Source organism: Heloderma suspectum, chromosome 1 (genome assembly GCF_057233095.1).
Source record: "Heloderma suspectum isolate Gila_16-S chromosome 1, 16-S_ref, whole genome shotgun sequence".
Lineage (NCBI taxonomy): Eukaryota > Metazoa > Chordata > Lepidosauria > Squamata > Helodermatidae > Heloderma > Heloderma suspectum.
The window spans coordinates 83,800,061-83,822,719 of NC_139458.1; the positions used below are offsets into that span (position 1 = coordinate 83,800,061).

Here is a 22,659-nt window from a genome sequence, read left to right on the forward strand (position 1 = left end):
AGACGTTATGTCTAGCACTGGGTGGTGTTTAGTTCTGGTTTGGCATTTCCAGAAGGTGAATCTTAGGTTAGATTCAAAACAGATCCCTGGGCTACATGGTGCTAAGCTGGGTCACTGATGGCACTGTGTGAAATACTTTCACACATTTTCTGTCAGCTAACTGGAATGAAAGACAGAGTGGGAAACCAAGCGAATGATTTGATTAGGTGTGATATAAAGTGTATGGCCCGAGATGCTATTACATTGGGGTTTATTGCACTTGTTGGCATGGCTGTAAGGCAATGAGCAGGAGGAAGTTCACAGAGGTGCTGAACTGACGAGTAGTCTGTTAGCACAAAGGGACTGATATGTCACACTGGGAAGCTCATCATTCTAACGGTGCCAAAAGAAAGGTGTCTGTACGCCCATTTGGACTGAGATTACTCTTCCCCATTTAGAATTTCTCCTGGCTTCTTTGGCTGTGTATTCCAGAATACACAGAACATTTTTTTCTTCACTTAGAAGAATGTGGTGGAGTATGGTAGGCATTCAGGAGAGCAGGGAGGAAAACAAACAGTGAAGCCAGGGGAGAAACATCTTATTTTGCTGCTGCCTGATTTGGTGGCTGTATCCATCCTTTCCTTCCCTGCATAAAAACAAAGTGCCTAGCAGTAGACATCCTGGTGTGTTAGGTGGGGACTTGCATTATCCACCATCTCAAGAAGAGAAGGTTACTGGTAATCTGAGCTATGGGGAAAGGGCTGGGCTGTGTCAGAGTGGGTACATATTAGCTCAACTGAGATTGCCCTGGCATGGTTCCATGAGGAACAACCACTGATCCATGTTGATTTTAACAACAGTTTTTCAGCTCAAACATCCCCATCTCCTGCAAGCTCTCTGGTCTGCCTGTAGACAGGAACCCCTAGCTACCAGGATTGGGGGTGAAGGATGTTCTCTGATGGCAGCTGGATTTAACAAGCACATTGACCTGGCCCTGGCTGACAGACACAAGGCAGAAGATTATCTTTAGTTAATTTGGCTCCAGGTAATCCAATTTCTGTTGCAGCTACAGGCTCCCTGGCCCCTTGATCTTCCTCACTATTTAATGAGGAAGCCAGTGAGACTGTCTGAATCACCTTTGCCCCCACATATTTATTCTGTAAACCCAGTCTCCCACAACCTTGTTCTTGTGTTACCGCCATCCTACTTTCAGAGCTGTGTACATACCTTTGGGTTTCTAAGGGCAGGGGCAGTCAGACTTCAGGCTTGTTGGATTTACTTTGTGTTTTTACTAGTACACCAAGATCCACCAACCAGAATGACATGCAGAAGACGTACACTTAGAACTAAAATGCAGGGTGCCTCTAAGATGCATTCTGAGCCCAGGAATTTATTTTCAGCACCAGAACTATACTGAGCTCACAGTACTTTCACATAGAAATCCACTCCTGGTTTACCCAAGCTTTCTTCATTTCAGCAGCTTAATTTAGGTGGAAAAACCAATGTTACTATTGCTGTTGTTAAATATCTGATAGTTGGAAACACTTCCTGATCTATTGCAAGTCATCCAGAGAGCTACCAGTAGATCCTGACATACCTTCTGCCAACCCCTATTCTAAGGGAAGACTGTCCCACCACTTTGGTAAGGCAGATGTCCGGAGGAACAAAAAACCTGGATGATTATCCAGAAACCTCAAAGCTGGGAAATATAATTCAGCTCCATGCAAACCTGTCAACCAAGAGGGGCTGCTTTGAGGTTTGGGGTCTACCAATATATGTCCTGTGGGCTGTTTGAATACTGAGAACCTCCCATCTAACTTTCATTATTTTAATGACATTTTTATTTCATAATTGCACAGATAAGTTTGGAAATGTAAGTGATAGCGAACATGCTAGAGAATCAGAATTGAAGAGACAAATGGGAGCAGGGAGCTCATTTTTTCTCTCTTCCTAAGATGATATATGAAGACTTGACTAAACCGAACTCATATTTTTCCACATCTGAAGATGATCATTCCCAAATAAGGAAACTGTGAAATAAATCCAGCAACAACAATACAGTGCAATTGTTTGCAACCACATGAGCCTCCAGATGAAAATTATCAGCAGCTCTCTGGAGTTGCCACCTGGCCAGATTTAAATTAACCCAGACGTTGTTTACCGCCTGATTTTTTTTTAAAGAAATCATCTTCAATATTTGTCATCGGATAAATGTTTGATTAGCATATATATTAATGACTTGGTGTATGCAAATGAACTTTTTAATTTCTTCTGGCAGTAGTGGGAATGTTATAGCCATAAAGGCCATCCAACCCCCCCCCCCCCAAGTGGCTGTTAGTTATGAACAAACAGCTTGTCCCTGCTCTGGAAAACTCAGTTATGCCTTCAGCTGTGTCTTGTATGTGAAAGTTAACTTATGGAAACAGGGGTGTAGCAATCTTTGTCTTCCCTCAAAAGTGTTTCAGAATGACTGTGCAGATTGAGGGCAAGTCCATACAGCTCTGGTTTGGAGGTCCCTGAAAGGCCCATGCCATGGATGGCCCTGGCCTTCTAGCAGCCCACATGACTGACAGGGGCTGCTGTGAACAAAGGTACCTGCCTTTTCTGAGGACTCTTCACATGTTCCCCATCATCTATAATAATAAAAGAGGATGTTTGTGTGTTTGGGTGTCTGCCTATCAGCACCATCCTATTGTGAAACCTGGACACCTGAAACCTGGTATACATACAAAAGAGACCCTAGGGGCGTGGACCTCAAGGTTATTTTGTTTTTTAAATGCATTAATTTTAATTAACCTAAATGTGGGCGTGTGGTTGAATCTTGCAGTAACACCTTCAGCCACTAGAGGCAGACTTCCCTAATCAGCATAGCATTGCAGTCCATACGGTTTGAAGTCAGAGGAGATAAGTAGGCCCTCTCCTGCTGTTGTACAGCAGCCCCCCTCAGGGGAATGGAGTGGACAAACCCCTGCGGGGGGCTATAGGGCTACACCATGGCAGGGGCCATGCCTAGGGATGTCGATGGCCATGGTTTCACTCAGATGTGGTAGGCACAATGTGTCCAACTCTGATGGGTGTTTGTTTGTTTGAAGGCTTTGCTGTATCAGACGAAGGGCTATTCCAAGTTGGGCCTGTTCACTGGTGGAGGATTTGGAGGATTTCCACTTTGGAGGATTTGAAGCTGTGTGGATGTGCCCTGAGGTGGCTTCTGTGAAGGCAGCTGGGTTCATCCCTTGGTCTGAACAGCTGTGACGGCTATAGATAAGGCAGCCTGGAGAAATTAACATTATTGAACCATGGTGGGGCTCGAGGGCTGAGCTCTAAGAAATGGATAGTTGTCATTTCCTGCCTCTATGACCCATAGGAAATCTAAAGATGACGAATTGCAGGGTATGTGTTTCTGGATTGTAGTTTTCTCTCCATCGTGGATGCTCTCTGGCCCAAAGGAAGTGATTTGTTCTTTCTCCAGCTGCCTTGCTTGCCCCTCCAAACTTTCCCCTCGAATGCAAGACTGAGTCCGAGGGCACAAGTAGGCAGCTGCCATGATCCAACCTGCCCTGCTGAGAGGGGTGTGGAAGGACATAGTGGGAAGCCCAGGGCTTCCCTCCAGGGAGCTCATGGGGCCTGTCTTTGTTTCCAAACATTGTTGAACCCCACAGTTAGATTGGAAGAGACATGAGGCTCTGCATCTACACACAACCTGACAGGCTGCGTTTCTTCCACCAAGTAGGCTGTCATCTCTTGTGTGCCTTGGAGACAAGCTGCCTCAAAAATAAACTACAGCAGTGAACATACCTGGAGCTTGTTACAAACGTGTTAAAATCTAATGGCGAGAACGTGCTTCACGCTCCCATGAGCTGAGTGTGTCAGGAAGTGAGAGACAGAAAAGAGAGGCAGGCAGAGGCAGAAGGGGAGACAGGTGGCAGCAGTGAGACAGGCCGTCTTGCCTCTTACAGTACAAATTCAGGTTCTTCTGTGTCCAACAGAGAATAAGCAGAACCCCCCCAAATAACAGATTCATTTCAGAGGCCAACTCTGGTAACTTTAGGAAAAAGTAGCTAGCTCTTTGATGGACTGTATGTTCAGGGCCAGTGTCAAGGGTAGGAATGGTTGGGTACCTGCTGAGGTCCTAAACCCCAGCAGAGGCCCACTGACAACAGCCCCCTGGACTTGCTCCTCCTCTTCACCATTGCAACCTTCTTGTTCACCTGCCTCTTGCTCTGGCCCAGAAAAGGAGGTGATGACAAGGAGGAGCAGTAGATGCCACTGCCTAATTGCTCACTGGCACCTCTGTCTGTCAAGCAAACTGGTGCTAGCAATGATGAGAAAGAGAATAAGTGGCAATAGCAGCTGGTGACAATGGCGGTGAGTAGATAGACTACCTGAGAGAGAGGGTCCATTGGGGGTGCCTTGCCCAAGGGCCCTCAAAAACCTGGAGCTGGCACTGTGTATGTTGGCAGATTACAGAATAGATAAGTAAAATGAGTGTGTGTTTGTGTGAGTGTGTGTGTGTGTGTGTGTATGACATATTTACCCCAAAGCAGAGCCACCATGGAGAAAGAAGTCAACACAGGTAGTTTGCTTGGACTCTGCATGAATTCTAATAACTGACCTTGCAGATCCTCCCACATGAAGGGCCCTTCCATAGGTAGATTAATGGAAGGGTACCAACAGTAGGGTTGCCACTTATGAATCGATGAAAACAATTACATGCATCACCAAAAAAGCAGATAAAAGGGGACACCAATTTGCATAAAATGTGCATGTGCTAATTTATATGTCTAGATGCAAATTTCTAAATAATTATTAAAATTTAAGTAGACATATAGTACATCTTACCATAGTGTGGAAGGCTGTGACCAGGGGCCTGTCTTCTTGGGCAATTTGCTGTGGACTGGAACTGTTTGGAAACTTTACAGCAGATGATGTTGTGGCCAGTCCACAGCCACCCTGGAGTAGGGATGGCAGAGAATTTCTCCCCGAAACTTCAGGGGGCCGAGCGCCAACGTGTTCGGCCCCCCGAACATGTTTCGGGGAGAAATTCTCTGCCCCCTCGCCCCCCGCACCCCCCCCCGGGACAGGACTTACCTTTGCCGAATGTCCCTCCCGGCGGCGGGTCCAGCTGGTGGTTCGTCGGGTCTTCGTCAGGGTCGGGGGCGGCAGCCAATCTTTCGACCGGCTGCCGCCGCCGCCATTGCAATAAAAGAAAAAAAAAACAAAAACGCCCCCGTGATAGGCTACGTGACGATTAACGTAGCCTATCATGGCTAGATTTGCAAAATCAGCCGTGATAGGCTACGTAAATCGTCACTTAGCCTATCACGGGTGACTTAAAAAAAAAAGCGCGTATGGATAATGGTGGCCCCCATAGGGAGCCACCATTCCCGTTCCTTATTTGGTCGCTGTAGTCTACATAAATGTTTACGTAGACTACGGCGAAAATAAGGGCAACGCTATTTGCGTTGCCCTTATTTTCGCCGTAGTCTACGTAAACATTTACGTAGACTACAGCGACCAAATAAGGAACGCGAATGGCAGCTCCCTATGGGGGCTGCCATTTGCATACGTGCTTTTTTTTTTTTTTAAAGTCACCCGTGATAGGCTACGTGGCGATTTACGTAGCCTATCACGGCTGACTTTGCAGATCTAGCCGTGATAGGCTACGTTAATCGTCACGTAGCCTATCACGGGGGTGTTTTTTTTTTTTTAACTGTTTAGTTCGCGGCCGGGCGAGGCGCCTCCTCCCTGGCCTGAATTTCGGCCGGGCGAGGCGGGAAGCCTCCCCCCCGGCCTGAATTTCGGCTGGGCGAGGCGGGAAGCCTCCCCCCCCGGCCTGAACTTCGTGGGGGGAGCAACGAAGTGCCTCCCCCCCACCGCGGGAAATCTTCGAGGACAGGTAAGTGACTTTCGTCCACCCCTACCCTGGAGTTTACCTGTGGGGAAGCCACATTTTTGCAGAGTACTTTTACTCCGTTGTTTTTCTTTAATCTGGCTCCCCAGCAGTTCAGCTGCTGTGTGCCCATCTCTCCACTTTAAATTTGGTATGATCGGGTTGTTCCTAGGGGTGTGTCTTTCACCTGGCTGTGCTCTCGATAACCTAGGTAATTAAAGTAACTCACCTGCCTTTCCAACATGTCAATTGCCCTGCAGTTCCTTTTTGCCAGTAGAAGTAATTAGCCTCAGTGATTATGCATTTCTCTGATGTTTGCATTACTTCACTCCTCCGATGTTGTGTAAAGTTGCTTCTATGAAACAGAAGGACTTTATTTCAGTAGCAATCTGGCAAGATCTCAGGATCATGGGACCCTGTCATTGCAAGCAGGGAGAAAGTACTCAGAGAAGGAGAAAAGGGTGTGTGTGTGGAAGCTATAACTTCACAACGGTTTGCTGGAATGGGGTGAAATTGGGGGAGGGTGGGATGCTCTCAGGGAGAGCCTTCAGATGCTGCACTGGATAATTGGGGATTTTGGCTTCTTCAGGGAAAAGTGAGCATTCCCCCCCATCCCCCCATTTCCCCCTATTCTCCTCTTTCCTTTGGCATTAAACAAATTTGCATAAGGGCTTTATCGCAGTAGCGATCTACCATGTTAGAAGGGAGAAGTGGCCAGAGAAGGAAAGAGGGGGGTTGGAGCTAGAACTCCCTGTTTGCTGGAATGAGGCTGATTTGCACTGTTGGGGGGCTCTCATGGGGAACGAGCTTTTGGCCTGCCTTTTTAGTGCTGTTTCTAGCTGTCAGGAGCACCCTGGCGGCCTCTTTCAGTAGACTCCAATAGCCAACTCAAGACACAGATGAAAGGATTCTTTTCAAAGCTTTAACCCTTTTACAAGTGAATGACTCTTTCAGATGCTAATCACTAGCGACTAAAGCAAGGAACAGTAGAGTGGCCTAAGCTTCGAATAGGCAGTTGATCCCCGTTTGAAAGAGAGTCACTTGAAGACCCAGAACTTATGAGCTAGGGAGTGATCCTCCCTCTTTCCCTTGGGTCCATGGGAGGCGGCCATTGCTTGCGTACCAAACGGGTGCTACGCCTCCTTTCCGTGCCCTCCATCGTTCATTGCTCTCTGCGTCTGCATCGAGCATCTAGCAAGCCTCGTTCCCACACTTTCTCACTGCTAGGATCACTAACTCAGGAATGCCGGCAGGAGGAATCTCTGCCAGCTGCTCTGCCTGTGAGGGATGAGCTGGCTCCTCTCCCACGGATTGCTGTTCCTCCTCAGAATCAGAACTGCTCTGGGGCTCTATGGGCTCAGTTTCCACCCTGACACTAGCCTTCAGAATTGTGAATTAGTTAATATTTATTCATAATGATGTTGTAGCAGAGGGGCACCTGGACAGGGGCAGAAAACAAGCGTCTCTCATTGGTTGAGCAGTCCCTGCCAGGTTGATGATGTTCAGTCCTACTCCCCACACCCAACCTGGAAGCATGTTCCTTTCAAGCGCTGTGTGACCCGTGAAGAGCGGATTTTAAAGGTATGGTACCCTCGCTTTTCTTGCTTTGTGTGTCCCTGACAGACCAAAGCTGATTCCATGACAGTCTGGATAATACTCCAACACGCTTCTCATTCCATCGTCATGAAGATCCCCACCCCCCACCCCAGGTGGCCTGTGTGCCTTGTTTAGTCTGCTGTCTAGGTGCTGTTGATGGGCAACGTCAAGGCCCATCTCTTCCTTCTGATGGTTCTTTTTCTTTAAACTTGACTTGGACTGGACAATCCTTCTAAGAGAGGACACCTTCAGAGGACAGTTCCCCAGCAGCCCTTCAAATAGAGGACAGTCCACTGTAAACAAGGCACCATGGCCACCCTAAGAGACTCCCAACCAAACAAGGCCTACATTGTCACACTGTCAGTCACAAAATCATGAAGTCAAAGCCATTCTCTTTTCTCCAAACCAGTTAGCTACACTTTTCCCCCAAAAGACCAGTCTCTGGAATTCTACTTGTGACCCATTTCATGGATGCGCCACCTGGAATCAGTTATGCCCAGGCCTCATTAGTGATAACACCACCTCCATTGCCATTTGGCAGTTATACTACCCATTAATGTCTGGGTAGACCATAGGATGACATCTGTTATGTGGCTCTTTTACCCACCTGCTGATATGAATGATTCTACTGGTGTCAGTAGCAGTGCCAGGAGAAGATCGTGTAATGCAGCACTGGCAGATGTTTGGGCTCCAGCAGTTATGGCTGATGGCTTTTTAAAGATCGTATTTAGAAAGAGGAAACTATCATAGACTTCTAGAGAGGCATTTCAGCTTAGAGTCTTTTCTGTTTCTTGCTCACGTACCTATCTGAGAAGAAATGCCTCCCACCTCCCACAACCCTGAGGCAAAATGCTGCAATATTAATTTTCTGATGTTCTCAATAAGCTATTGAAGATTAATTTTAGGAAAAGCCAGGGGATGTGATGGATTGGAGCCTAAGCTTGCCTAAATATGCAATATTAAGAATTGATCATTATCTTTTCTTGTCATACAGTTGACTAGGGCTGTTCACTGCCTTGTTACGAAGCCCGAATGATGAAGCAAAGCAGGCAGATTTGGACCAGCCTCCTCATGATATGAAGCAGATCAGAGCAGAACTGAGGCACCCCAAGGCAAAGTGCCTCTCCCATGAAGTGCCTTCTCTGCCTCGTATATTCAGAACTCTACTTAATGCCTGAGCAGTCCAGACGGGCTGTCTCCAAAATGTATCGACTTCTGAAAGCTCATGTGGAGGGGCAGGAGGAGGAGAAGGAGGAGGGAGAAGGGAAGGGGAAGGCGAGCGGACGCGGGAGGTGGGAGGCGAGCGCAGGAGAAGGAGGGAGTGGACTTTGGTGAATAGGAACTCTCAGCCAGAACTGACACCAGCAGTCTCCAATCAGAGAGAGTGGTGGAGGAGGGGGTATATACTTCGGGGAGGGGCTGCATTTGGTTATTATGCTGTGTCTTTGGACGAGGGCTGGTGTACAGTTAGATGATCTGGTGTGTGTGTATGCATTCCTCCTTCTGTTTCTTTGTTCTTGATCGCCATTAGGCTTTCCTCAATATTTAAAAGGAAACAAACAGCAAGGTTGTAGTGGGATCATTCCCTCTCTCCTTGTGTGAGCTGCCCCATTGGGACTGTGTCTTTACACTCGTTGCAGCCTCCTTCTCCTATTTCTTTCTACCTCTGACTTGTTTGTTCTGTGTATTATTCATATTCATCTCTTTTCAATATTTTTTCAAACAAACATAGCTTTTCTTTGCTTGTTGCTGCTACACTCCCCTCTCCCCCACCATTCCATTGTTCATATTGCTTGTGGACCCTGTAAAAGGCTGCATTCATTTTTTAAGGTTGTCCCGTCCTGCTTTCTCCATTCTATTTCCTTGTTGTTTTTGTCTTTCAACTCTGTCTCTTCTAGGTTTTTAAAAACCCAGTCTTATTTTGATTTTAAAAAACAAACATTGACTTCTGAGCATGTTCCTCCACCACCCCCTTTTTAAAGTCATATTCAACCATTTAGTTTTTTCTTGTTTTCTACAACCTTAAAGAAAGGCATATTATAGCAGCCTACATGTTTAGTGTTTGGATCCCAACCCCTCACCCCCGTGCTGAAGTGAACCATCTGTTTCTTTTCTGTGTTGATCCTCCCAAAACAGAAATTAAAGAAGGGTTTTTATTTTTATTGTTTGCTTGCTCTTGGTTCTTATCGCCTCTGCTGTCTTCCTGTATTTCTTGAACTTAACCTGCCTTCCATAAAAGAACATGAAATATTAAGCAATAAATTAAAGAAATACGTTATTTGCTTAGGTAGTTCAGCTTTTCTTTTGCTTTTGTGTGTCTCTCTCTCTCTCTGTGTGTGTGTGTGTGTGTGTACATGCTAGGTTGCTCCACCAGTGCTACATATCCCAATTTCAAGACAGTGTTGAAAAAGCACTAGACTAGGGATAGGGGAGAAATCCTCCACGGGCCCCAGGGAGGCTGGATTCAAAAGAATCCAGCCCCCTGGAGTCCGTGGAGGATCGGAAGACTTACCTCTGCCTCCTGGAGAAATCCATGCTGGCCAGATCCTCCCTGCCGGCTGGCTCCAGAGTGCCAGCGATACGGCCGCCGTTGGATCTGGAGTGCCAGCGATACGGGTCCACCAGGTGGAGATTTCCAGCATTAAAAAATCAGTGGTCGTTCTGGGCTGGGCACTGACCATGTTAATTCAAGATCCATTCAAAATACTCATTTAGTGTGTGCTAGAAATAAACAAAAGCAGATAAAAAAAAACCTCTTCCAGCCTGCCTGCCAGGTAATGTGTGTATTCAGCCATAGAGAGGCTGAGCTGGTGATTCTTCTGAATAAGGGTTGTTTTGCACTTCAAAGAAACCTGCAGCAGAGATTAGAAATAGTGAGTGACCTCTGCTTCAACACACTTTCCCTTCTGAGTTTGGTCTGAGTTTCTGGGAGTATCAAATTCAACCTGTGCCTAGAACACAAACCAGTGGGCCAAACTGCCTGGATTTTGGCGGATGGGATGCCCTGGAGGGGGGCTGGGTGGGCCCAAGGTTTAACACATGTCTGCAGAAACAGGAAGAAGTTATAGGTCTTTGCTTGGGGAGTATTGGTGGAAAACATCAAATTTTACCTGCACCTACCACTAAAACCACTAGACCAAACTGTCTGAAAGTTGGCAGCTTGAATCCCCTCCAGGTAGGGATGGCGGAGAATTTCTCCCCGAAAGTTTGGGGGGCCGAGCGCCAACGTGTTCGGCCCCCCGAACAAGTTTCGGGGAGAAATCCTCCGCACCCCCCGCACCCCGCACACCCCCCCGGGACGGGACTTACCTTCGCCGAATGTCCCTCTTGGTGGCGGGTCCGGCTGGCGGTTCGGCGGCGGTTCGGGCGGGAGTGGCAGCCGGTCTTTTGACCGGCTGCCGCCGCCATTCCAATAAAAGAAAAAATAAATGCCCCCGTGATAGGCTACGTGATGATTAACGTAGCCTATCACGGCTGGATTTGCAAAGTCAGCCGTGATAGGCTACGTAAATCGTCACGTAGCCTATCACGGGTGACTTTAAAAAAAAAAGCGTGTACGGATAATGGCGGCCCCCATAGGGAGCCGCCATTCGCGTTCCTTATTTTCGCCATAGTCTACGTAAAGATTTACGTAGACTACAGTGACCAAATAAGGAACGCGAATGGCGGCTCCCTATGGGGGCCGCCATTAGCGTACGCGCTTTTAAAAAAAAATTTTTAAAGTCACCCATGATAGGCTACGTGACGATTAACGTAGCCTATCATGGCTGACTTTGCAGATCTAGCCGTGATAGGCTACGTTAATCGTCACGTAGCCTATCACGGGGTCGTTTAAAAAAAAAAAAAAAAAATTCAAGTTCGCGGCCGGGAGAGGTGGGAAGCCTCCTCCCCGGCCTGAATTTCGGCCGGGGCGAGGCGGGAAGCCTCCCCCCCAGCCTGAATTTCGGCCGGGGCGAGGCGGGAAGCCTCCCCCCCCCGGCCTGAACTTCGCAGGGGGAGCAGTGAAGTGCCTCCCCCCCACCGCGAACAAGCTTCGACGAAAGGTAAGTGACTTTCGTCCACCCCTACCTCCCGGGGGGCTGTGAGGTCCCCATTTCATGTCTGTATCTAAAAAACTGAAAAAGTTATGACTTTCTGTGTTCAAAAGATCACAGGTGATCTGGATAACTGAATCTCCCCTCAGATTCGGAACCAAGTCGAAGTGGAGGGCCCCCGAATCAGTTTGAGGTGGATTGGGGTCACTAAGGAGTATCCAAAATAACATCAGAGGCAGAGTGGGGGGGGTCTGTGCACACCCCTACACTTGACCCCCTGTGTGTGGGGCCACACAAAGACCCATGGAGGAGCTAGGAATATAGTCACCGTAGCCCCACACCTAGCCAAACACGGATTCTTAATTGGCTGTGTTCGTATGGCTGTGTGTTTTACACTAGCACTATGAGTTTCTATTTTATAGACAGATGAACTGTGTTGCATAGACTTAGAGCTGGAATGACAATCTGGAGATTAATAATCATGCACATTTATCTCTAAATTGGAACCCTTGCCCTCCTCTCATTGCCTATACCCTCCCCAATATGGGTGGAAGCTGCGATGGCCCATAATAAGCTGGCACAGCTGGGATGATCTCAACATCACACTTTCTGACTTCATAGCATTCCAGCTGAACAGTTAAGCTTCAACTCAGCACAAAGTTAGTTCAATTTATTCTTTTCTTCTTTTTGACTGCCAACAAGGAACCAATTAGGCCCAGTCTGCATGGCCAGATGGGCATGTCGAGAGTGTGTGGTTCAGTGAATCTGTGCGATATTCAGCATGCGCTCAAGTACTTGCTTTGCAACTCAACCCATGTTTTCAAAATAGCTGTCAATCCACTTCAGCATTGTGCTGAACACCCACTATGATTATGGGTTGAGTTGTGAGCTCAGAGTGACCCAGCTGTACAATTATTTCACCACAATGTATCCAGTCTGAATGTATCCAGTCAACTTAACCCACATCCTCACAGGGCCAATTGGATTGTCTGAACTGGCCCTGAGGGGCAGTCAGATTGGCCTGTGATTGGTACAGGGAGATCTCACGGACTCTCCGCCAAGCAGTGCTGCTGCTGAGAAACTTCCATTCATCTTACTGAGGATCAGGAAAGCTCAATTGCCATGAATGGAAATTACCCAGCCCTGAAGCTATGCTTGGTGGATTGGGAGCCTGGACTGGGGCCCACCAACTCATTCTGTGCTGGCCTTGGGAGCTATAAGCCAGATTGGAGTTGCTAATAAATATGACAGGATCTACTGTCAGCAATCTACTCTTCTGAGCTTGTTGTTGTTCAGTTGTTCAGTCGTGTCTGACTCTTCGTGACCCCATGGACCATAGCACGCCAGGCCTTCCTGTCCTGCGCTCTCTCCCGGAGTGTGCTCAAGTCCATATTCATTGCAGCAGTGATGCTATCTAGCCGTCTCATCCTCCGCTGTCCCCTTCTCCTTTTGCCTTCAATCTTTCCCAGCATCAGGGTCTTTTCCAGGGAGTTTTCTCTTTGCATTAGGTGGCCAAAATATTTGAGCTTCAGCTCCAGTATCTGTCCTTCCAATGAGCACTCAGGGTTGATTTCCTTCAGGATTGACTGATTTGACCTCCTTGCAGTCCAGGGGACTCGTAACAGTCTTCTCCAGCACCACAGTTTGAAAGCATCAATTCTTCGGCGCTCAGCCTTCCTTATAGTCCAGCTCTCACAGCTATATGTTACTACTGGGAAAACCATAGCTTTGATTATACAAACCTTTGTCGGCAAGGTGATGTCTCTGCTTCTTACTATGCTGTCTAGGTTTGCCATAGCTTTCCTCCCTAGGAGCAAGCGTCTTTTAATTTCATGGCTACAGTCACCGTCTGTGGTGATCTTGGAGCCCAAGAAAATAAAATCTGTCACTGCTTCCATTTCTTCCCCTTCTATATGCCAGGAAGTGATGGGGCCAGATGCCATGATCTTAGTTTTTTTAATGTTGAGTTTCAAACCAGCTTTTGCACTCTCCTCTTTCACCCTCAACAAGAGGCTCTTTAGATCCTCTTCGCTTTCTGCCATGAGGGTGGTATCGTCTGCGTATCTGAGCTTGTTGATAATTCTCCCGGCAATCTTAATTCTGACCTGTGATTCATCCAACCCGGCGTTTCTCATGATGTACTCTGCATATAAATTAAATAAGCAGGGCGACAATATACAGCCTTGTCATACTCCTTTCCCAATTTTGAACCAATCGGTTGTTCCATGTCCGGTTCTTACTGTTGCTTAGGCGTACCGTAGTACCTGAAAATCCGTATTTCATTTGTCAGTTGTTCCACTCCTGGTTTTTTGCTGTTGTAGTTCTCAGCTGCAAGGTGGTGCCAGCCAAAAAGTATTGCCACCCTCCTGAGCCTGAGAGTTTCCACCAACCCCAGGATGTTACTAGCCAGTAGCCAGTATTGATGTACAAACAAACACCACACATTAAAAACAACAACCCCAAACTGCTTGAAGTGGAGTTACTTTATACATCTCCATAAAGAAAGCACTTACTGTGATACATTCATCTTCTCCAATGTCTCTGATTCAAGTGCCTGAGAGAACATTATAAGCTTTAATGAATTAAGCCTCGTAACTCTCTTTGGAGCTGGGTCAGGATCATTATTCCCATGTTAGAGGGGGAAGGAAGGGGAGGAAAAGGGAAGGAAATGACACATCCAAAGCAACTCAGTAAGAATCTGTATGAAGAACCCATCTGTCCCAACCCATCCTTACAAGCCACTGCAAATACTTGCAGCTGCCTGAGTATTAGCTGAGTGTAATAGTCAATAAAAGGGTGGGAAAAGCAGTACTGGGGTACAATCTCAAAAATGATAGAATGATTTCAGTACGAATCCAAGGCAAACCATTTAACATCACAGTAATTCAATTGTATGCCCCAACCACTGAGGCCAAAGAAGCTGAGGTTGATTGGTTCCATGAAGACCTACAACACCTTCTAGAACTAACACCAAAAAAAGATGTCCTCTTCATCATAGGGGATTGGAATGCTAAAGTAGGAAGTCAAGAAATCACCGGGACAACAGGCAAGCATGGCCTTGGTGTACAAAATGAAGCAGGACAAAGGCTAATAGAGTTTTGCCAAGAGAATACGCTGATCATAGCAAACACTCTTTTCCAACAGCACAAGAGGCGACTCTACACATGGACATCACCAGATGGTCAATATCGAAATCAGATTGATTATGTCCTTTGTAGCCAAAGATAGAGAAGCTCTATACAGTCAGTAAAAACAAGACCTGGAGCTAACTGTGGCTCAGATCATGAACTGCTTCTTGTTGCAAAATTTCAGCTTAAATTGAAGGACGTAGGGAAAACCACTAAACCATTCAGGTATGACCTCAATCATATCCCTTATGAATATACAGTGGAGGTGAGGAATAGATTTAAGGGATTAGACCTGATAGACAGAGTGCCTGAGGAACTATGGACGGAGGTCCATGACATTGTTCAGGAGGAAGCAACTAAATCTATCCCAAAGAAAAAGAAATGCAAGAAAGCGAAGTAGCTGTCTGATGAGGCTTTACAAGTAGCTGAGGAAAGAAAGGAAGCGAAAAGCAAGGGAGAAAGGGGAAGATATACCCAACTGAATGCAGATTTCCAGAGAATAACAAGGAGAGACAAGAAGGCCTTCTTAAATGAACAATGCAAAGAAATGGAGGAAAACAACAGAATGGGAAAGACTAGAGATCTCTTCAAGAAAATCGGAGATCTCAAGGGAACATTTTGTGCAAAGACGGGCATGATAAAGGACCAAGAAGGCAGGGACCTAACAGAAGCAGATGAGATTAAGAAGAGGTGGAAAGAATACACAGAAGAACTATACAGGAAAGATCTGAATGTCCCTGATAGCCATGATAGTGCAGTCACTGAACTTGAGCCGGACATCCTAGAGAGTGAAGTCAGGTGGGCCTTAGGAAGCATTACTAACAACAAAGCTAGCGGAGATGACAGTATTCCAGCTGAGCTATTTAAAATCCTAAAAGATGATGGTGTTAAAGTGCTGCACTCAATATGCCAACAAATTTGGAACACTCAACAGTGGCCACAAGACTGGAAAAGGTCAGTTTACATTCCAATTCCAAAGAAGGGCAATGCCAAAGAGTGTTCAAACTACCGTACAATTGCTCTCATTTCACATGCCAGCAAGGTTATGCTCAAAATCCTACAAGCTAGGCTTCAGCAGTATGTGAACCGAGAACTACCGGAAGTACAAGCTGGGTTTTGAAGAGGCAGAGGAACTAGAGATCAAATTGCCAACATTCGCTGGATCATGGAGAAAGCAAGAGAATTCCAGAAAAACATCTATTTCTGCTTCATTGACTACGCTAAAGCCTTTGATTGTGTGGATCACAACAAACTGTGGCAAATTCTTAAAGAGATGGGGGTACCAGACCACCTTACCTGTCTCCTGAGAAACCTGTATGAGGGTCAAGAAGCAACAGTAAGAACCGGACATGGAACAACCAATTGGTTCAAAATTGGGAAAGGAGTACGACAAGGCTGTATATTGTCGCCCTGCTTATTTAACTTATATGCAGAGTACATCATGAGAAACGCCGGGTTGGATGAATCACAGGTCGGAATTAAGATTGCCGGGAGAATTATCAACAAGCTCAGATACGCAGATGATACCACCCTAATGGGAGAAAGCGAAGAGGATCTAAAGAGCCTCTTGTTCAGGGTGAAAGTGGAGAGTGCAAAAGCTGGTTTGAAACTCAACATTAAAAAAACTAAGATCATGGCATCTGGCCCCATCACTTCCTGGCATATAGAAGGGGAAGAAATGGAAGCAGTGACAGATTTTATTTTCTTGGGCTCCAAGATCACCACAGACGGTGACTGTAGCCATGAAATTAAAAGACGCTTGCTCCTAGGGAGGAAAGCTATGGCAAACCTAGACAGCATAGTAAGAAGCAGAGACATCACCTTGCCGACAAAGGTTTGTATAATCAAAGCTATGGTTTTCCCAGTAGCAATGTATGGCTGTGAGAGCTGGACTATAAGGAAGGCTAAGTGCCGAAGAATTGATGCTTTCGAATTGTGGTGCTGGAGAAGACTCTTACGAGTCCCCTGGACTGCAAGGAGGTAAAATCAGTCAATCCTAAAGGAAATCAACCCTGAGTGCTCATTGGAAGGACAGATACTGAAGCTGAAGCTCAAATATTTTGGCCACCTAATGCGAAGAGAAAACTCCCTGGAAAAGACCCTGATGCTGGGAAAGACTGAAGGCAAAAGGAGAAGGGGACGGCAGAGGATGAGATGGCTAGATAGCATCACCGATGCAATGAATATGAACTTGAGCACGCTCCGGGAGAGAGCGCAGGACAGGAAGGCCTGGCGTGCTATGGTCCATGGGGTCACAAAGAGTCGGACACGACTTAACAACTGAACAACAGCAACAATAGTTAAAGCACGTGGCATTCAATTTTCTCAGTAAATATCAGGCGACTCTTGTATGGTCACATGAAACAACAGCAGTTATGCCCATCTGAGATTTTTTTTAAAAAATGTAATATTTAAAGCAATATATAAAATATAGATATACAGGGAAAATAATCCCATGGTTATACGATCACCAAATATGTTTGTAATTTCTAAAATAGCCTCACACTGCTATCTTTGAACTTGAGATAGATCTGCAGTGGAAACCCACTCTGTAGTATCACAGTGGTTCCTATCTGCTGTGTCAATGTGTTAAGACTAGTGCCGTGCCAAAAATTTCTCCCATACTTTTTTCAACCATTCTCATTCATTTTGATAGAAGAGAAATTGCTTTCGAAAAGAAATTCAATACTGAAGAAATTTTGGAGAAATGCTCAAGGGTTGGGTATGGGTTTCTTGGGCTCACCTTACTTAGGAGGTGGCTGAGGAATGGGCACAAGTGTCCTGTCCTTCATTGTACAATCATCTCTTTGGCAGCCTGTATCCTCTTCAGCTCCCTACACTTCAACTGAAGGCCAGCGGAAGGCATCAGGAGCTAATTCCTCCCTTAGGGCTTTTTCAGATCAGGAAGTGCAGGCAGCCTGGGAGGAACACCAGGCTGCCTGGTGAACACCATCCAAAGAAATTCAACATAAATTATAGACTGTCCTGAGAATGACGCAGAAAAAGGGAAGCCCCTTTCATGGGGGAAGAAAACTTCCTGGAAATTGGAGGACAGATTTTGGCAAAGTACTAACTCCACCTCATCCCTGGAGCTTGACACAACACTCCCCCCTGCCACGCAACTGCATTGCGGTGGATGCAAATTGGGGGCCAGCCTGCCAACACGGTTGATGCTGTTGCAGCATGAACCCCCCCCCCATCCTTACCAAAAGTGAAAGAAGCTGTGCCCGCCAATGGGGAACCTTACCTGTGAGAAAATGTTGAGAGTGTCTCCTTCCCCTGGAGAAATTCATGGAAATGATCTCCCAAATTTCTTTGCCCACAAATAAGGTGGAGAATTTTGAGAGGCCATCGGCACATAGCTCTAGTTAAGACCAATATAAGGCCTAGCACATTTGGACTGCAGGGATCTGTCTGTCTGTCTGTCTGTCTGTTTCTCTCTCTCTCTTATCCATCCAAGAAGGAAACTCGAAGTGGGTTACATTTTAAAAGCTCCTAGAAAAATAAGAAAATAACAAAAACAAAATATATTTTATTCAAAACAATAAGGCTCCTTGGATCCCCAACATTAACGACATGCAGATCTATTCTTGCAGTTTATCCTGTCATCCTCTTTTATATGCTATATTTCCTCCATGGGCATTTTCATATCAGTCAGTAGGAAGCACATTTGAGCCTCTCTAATGCTTTTTGTGCAATATATATATGAATTCAGAAGAGAAACTGAATGCACATTGTAGCAAATGTAGTTTAATTTTTAACATTTGCATTCAGACCTATTTAAAATAAGCTGTTTCAAGCCTCATGTACTCCAATTTTTTTGGGTGCGTTTACAACTCTTGTACAACCAGGACCAGTTTTAATGTTCTGCCCCCCCCCCCCAGCCCCTCTGCATGGGAGGTCACTGGAAATGCTTCCGTGTGGCTGACACGCCATGTGGCTTGGAGGTTGTGATGTATGAGAATTGTTCACCATATTGATTGCCCCTCGCCCACAGAGAGTCACCATGCCAACACCAGCCACCAACCTAAACATGTGGTGCTGACATGAACACGTTCCATGAGGCGCAGTTGATGCAGTTAATTAACTGGTTTAATGGCTTTCACATGTATGGAGTCACTGCCATGTAGAAGCCTGTGCACTAGCCTCTCACCCTGGGGCAGCCATGTGAGAGCTAGCCCAGCAGTCTTCTTTGATTTGTAATCAGATCCAGTTTCACTCTGTGAGGCTGAAAGGAATCAGCACTCACCCTCTGTCCCCACCTCACTGACTGAGCCCTAGGGAAAGGACGATTGAAAGGCACCTGGCATTTCTCTCTGGCTCCTATCAGACACAAAATGATTTCCTATTATAGTGAGTAGACTGCTTTCACACAAACCCAGCGACTCTGGACTTGACCTAGTCCCAAGGTTTATCTCTCTAAACACAAGATAAGGCTCAGGTTATTACACTGGGAATATTGTATTCCCGCTTGGTTGTTACATTCCCCTCAAGAACTAATATCTCCCCACTATCTGTCTTCTTTTTTTAATGTATAAATATTGCCAAGGAACAAAGAATCATGCACGAGGTGAGAGCAACATGAGCGCTATGAAATGTGGAGTCTGGTCTGCAAAACAGCCTTCCAAAAATATATGCCCAGACTATCTGTGTGGGGAAAGGCCAAAGGCGCGCGCGCGCGAGAGAGAGAGAGAGAGAGCAAGCAGCAGGAACAGGGAGGCCATCATCACAATTCTGAAATGAGACACGCTTGAAAAACTGGAACTGCACATTGTGTGAGCAACAAAGAATCCAAAGTAGGGCTCAGTAGAGATGCTGTGAAATTTTGCAGGGTTTGTATTTTGAAATCAAAATATTCTCTTGCCTATTGAGCAGGAGGCCTCACAAGTCCATGCCAGGCCTGAGGCTGTTAACGGCAATTCTGGCCTGCTTGCATTAGCTGCCTGTATGTTTCCAAGCCTGATTCAAGGTGCTGGTTTTAACCTATGAAGCCTTCCACATCTCAGGACCGCAATACCTGATGGAGAGCCACTCCCGACCTGAACCTACCCAGACTCTATGATCAATGCCTGAGGCCTTCTTCCGAGTGCCACCTCCAAAGGAGGCTTGGAAGGTGGCAACAAGGGAGAGGGCCTTTTAGTGGTGCCCCACAATTGTGGAATAATCTCCCCACTGAGGCCTGCCTGGCGCCAACACTGTCATCTTTTCAGTGCCAGGGTAAGATTGTCCTCTACCCCCAGGCATTTAATGGCATATGATGGGGCATTTATGCCAGCTGTTTGAACAGGTCTACTATTTTATTGAAATTGTTTTTAGCTGTTTAATTTGTGTTTTAATTTTGTATATTTAAATGTTTATGCTGTGTTTTAGCTTGTGAATTGTTGTGAACTGCCCAGAGAGGTTTGGCTATTGGGCGGTATAGAAATGAATGAATGAATGAATAAATCTTTTGTGACTGCTTACCTCTTGGTTACATGACAGACTCCCCCTCCCCACTGAAGTATAGCCTGCAAGTATTACCACTTCAGGCACTGCTAAGGGAAAAGAAAAGGTACATCAAAAAGGATTCAGGTATTGCTAAGGAGGAGAAAGGGCAGGATCCTGGTCAGGATTTGCTTCATATGTGCAACAGAATAAGGTGGAATGAAGTGGAAGAGACCTGGGTAGGGTAGCCACTTTGCATTGCCCCTCAAAGAGGATATACATTTGCATAAAATTTGCATATGTTAATTTATATGCATAGAGGCACATCTAGAAATTATTACTATAATTCAAAAAGAAATACATCTCACCATAGTGGGGAAGATGGTGACCAATGGGCTGTCTTCATGGGTGATTTGGTGTGGATTGGGACTGTTTGGAGGTCCTTTGCGGCACATGACATCATGGCCAGTCTTCAGCCACCCTGGAGTTTACCCGTGGGGAAGCCGCATTTTTGCAGTGTACTTTTACTCCATTGTTCTTCTTTAATTCGGCTCCCCTGCAGTTCAGCGGCTGTGCGCCCATCCCTCTGCTTTAAATTCAGTATGATCAGGTGTTCCTAGGGGTGTGTCTTTCACCAGGCTGTGCCCTCGGTAGCCTAGGTAATTAGCCTACCTTTCCAACTCATCAAAGCACTAGAGCACCCTTCCATGCCTTCAGAATTGCACTGGATTTCCTGTTCGCCACTCCATTTCCCAGCCTGTCCCTGTTGAGAGCTGTGATCATGTGCTTCTCTGATGCTTGTGTTACTTTGCTGTTTCTCTGCATGGAGGAAAAAGGCTGGCTGGAGTTGCCTCCCCCTGCTAGTGCTGCTGCTGCTGCCTCTTTTGGCAGCCTCCTCTTCTGCATTCTTTAGCATCCACTGTATTGCCATATCAATACGGTGAAATACCAGGGCTTCAGGCTTCCGCTCCTCTGGCCGCCTCCTCTCGCTAGATAGCTAGTCGAGGGTAATAATGTGGTAGCTGCGGGGAGCCTGGACTGGGGTGGGAAACAAACCTTTTCCATTGGTTGAGCAGCCAATGATGACATTCAGTTCGACCCCTCACAACTTCCTTCCAAACCTGGAAGTACTTTCAAGCACTGTGTGACCCATGAAAAGCAGATTTTCAAGGAACGGTACACTCGGCTTTTCTTGCTTCATGTGTCCCTGATGGACCAAAGCTGATCCCATGAAAATCCGGATGATACTCCAACACACTTCTTGTTCTGTTGTCATGAAGATCTCCCCAAAGTCATCTGCATGCCTGTTCTGTCTGCTGTCCAGGTGCTAACTACTGATAGACAACTTCAAGGCCCAGATCTCCATTCATGTGGTTCTTTATCTTTATTAAATCAGACTTGCATCAGACAGCCCTTCAAATAGCGTTTGCTTTCAAACAGAGGACTGTCCTCTGACAGCATTTCTAATAGAATACCGTCCTCAGTAAAGTAGGACCCAGACTGTAAAGTTTGTCCACTCTAGTCCTGAGGAGGTAGAATGGACTGTCGCACTTCAGACAGCAGGTGTGAGGTCACATTTATGAATACTTTCTCTAGGTGAAAACACACTTCTAAAGTAGAAAACTAGCAAAACAGGAAGCAGGTTGGGCTAGAACCTGTCTCCTTTATGCACTAGCTTATAAAAAAACCTGCAGATATGTTTTCATGGGTGGGATCATTCAAGAATTGTACTGCCCCCCCCATCTGAAAGGTGTAGTTTATTGTATCACTTTAGGAGTCTACCACTGCATTCTCCTGGATGTGTAGAACAGGCCTCAGCAGGTATGGCTTCTGGGACTATGAGTTTCTGACTTTCAGCCCATTCTGAATAAAAACCTTTTCACATCCCAACCTATTTGCAGTGCTGGCCGAACTATTACAGATCTGCCTCTTTCAGGCACACAGCCAGTGTTATTCTGTCTCTTAATTGTTTCTTTGAGCTAAATTTTTACATAAAACGTTCTGTTGACATCCTGACTATTTGGTAACTCCTGCAGAGAAACAGTGAGAGAGGGATACATTCCCTTCCCCTCCAAATTTTTCTTCCTGATCCATCATCATTAGCAAAGATAAGCGTCACAGACTAAGTCATTAGACGGCTGTTCCTAGATAAATAATTCTTTTCATATTTAATTTACAAGTGATTATAGACCCTCTTTGGGGGTGCGCTGGGTTAATTAAGAGCTGAATTAGATGGAGATGCATCTCCCCAAGGAGACGCAATTAAAATATTCTGACATAAAAACACACAACTAAAAGAACCATAATTTTCCAATAAACAATTTTTGCTGCATAGCAGGCTGGTGAAGCAGTGACCGTTTCAAATGATCCCTTGGCCAGGACATTGCTGTTTGTCCTTGTCAAGATCTGCATCCCACTGTGCTCAGTACTGCTCAAGTGCTACATGAGAAAGATGCTGCCAGCCCCAATAGTCTAACCAGGTTTCTAGTTTGCAAGGGATTATCACAGTATTTTGCAGTTTTTACAAATTCCCATGGGAAATACAGTTAAAAGGATAAGGCAGCATGAAGCCTGTGGTGCTATTTCTAGCCCCCTTGTCATAAATGAC

General features: G+C 46.0%; 1 pseudogene; it reads left to right on the top strand.

The window, feature by feature from the left end:
• Positions 1-18,607, top strand: part of LOC146357537 (protein CFDP2 pseudogene) — a 33,678-nt pseudogene extending 15,071 nt beyond the window's left edge.
• Positions 18,608-22,659: the final 4,052 nt, after the last annotated feature.